Source organism: Pristiophorus japonicus, unplaced genomic scaffold (genome assembly GCF_044704955.1).
Source record: "Pristiophorus japonicus isolate sPriJap1 unplaced genomic scaffold, sPriJap1.hap1 HAP1_SCAFFOLD_252, whole genome shotgun sequence".
Lineage (NCBI taxonomy): Eukaryota > Metazoa > Chordata > Chondrichthyes > Pristiophoridae > Pristiophorus > Pristiophorus japonicus.
In genome coordinates, this window is record NW_027252252.1 from 846,183 (window position 1) to 847,355 (window position 1,173).

General features: G+C 46.5%; 1 non-coding gene across 1 annotated transcript; it reads right to left on the reverse strand.

The window, feature by feature from the left end:
* Positions 1 to 818: 818 nt before the first annotated feature.
* Positions 819 to 892, reverse strand: trnan-guu (transfer RNA asparagine (anticodon GUU)). The gene has a single exon. It is a non-coding gene; the product is annotated as a tRNA-Asn (tRNA).
* Positions 893 to 1,173: the final 281 nt, after the last annotated feature.

Here is a 1,173-nt window from a genome sequence, read left to right on the forward strand (position 1 = left end):
TTTTGCCGACTCAATCCATGTCCCTTTGCAATGTTCTGCTTCCACCCACACTATGAAATATATCACTGAATTATAGAATCATGGAATGGTTACAGCACGGAAGGCCATTCGGCCCGTCGAACCCGTGCCGACTCTCAGCGAGTTCCACTCCCCCGCCCTTTCCCTGTAGCCCTGCAATTGTTTTTCCTTCAGACACTGACCCAGCTCCCGTTTGAAAGATAAGATTGAGTCTGCCTCCACCATCGTTTCAAGCCGTGCATTCCAGATCCTAACCACTCGCTGCTAAATGGCCACCTCCTGTTCCTATGTGTAAAGTCTGGGAAACACTAGATCAATTCCTGCCACACTCACAGACTTCCTAAATATAGCACCATCACTCAATTCTCATAAAACCAGGTCCTGAAGTATAGGCCAGCTGTGCAGGTTAAAGCTCTGGATATGTTCCGAACATTGCTGTAGTGTTTCTGTAATGTAGTGGTTATTAGATTCACCTCACACGGGAAATGTCCCTGGTTCAAAACTGCGAGGAAACATTTTGAAAACATGTTCAATTAAATATTTGAAGAAAGGGATTTATTCATATTCGTGGTTCAATATTAACAAAAAACAATGTCCCACAATCTTGTTAAATTTTCTGATATCTCTGTTCAGTTCTGTATACACTCAAACTGAATGCTCATAAAAGTATTGGAGTGGGAACTCACTGGATAACAGCACAGCTGGCAATGTTTGTGGAATATATTCGCGCAGCCAAAACGCACAATGACAACCTGGAATCGTGCAGCACCGAATCCTCGGGGAAAAACAGTTAAATGCTTCGTCCCTGGGTGGGCTCGAACCACCAACCTTTCAGTTAACATCCGAACGCGCTAACCCATTGCGCCACAGAGACTGACGCAATTGCACACTGCAAGACATCCCAAACCAGGGTGTCAGTCAGTTAAAGCTTCAGATGGCTCTGACCGGGATGGACCTTGTCCACTCTCAGTTGTACTTTTCCCAAGTAAAGGGTGGGACATTCATTGTGGATGTGTGGAAGCAGTCTGGTCCCGCGCACTGCAGAGACTTCCATGTCACCGCCAACCAGCTCTCCCACAACCAGTGTGATCGCCCTTACAGCCTTCCGGTGCCTTGTCTGTGACAAAGTATTCTGATTGTCCCGAAGCCGGTATT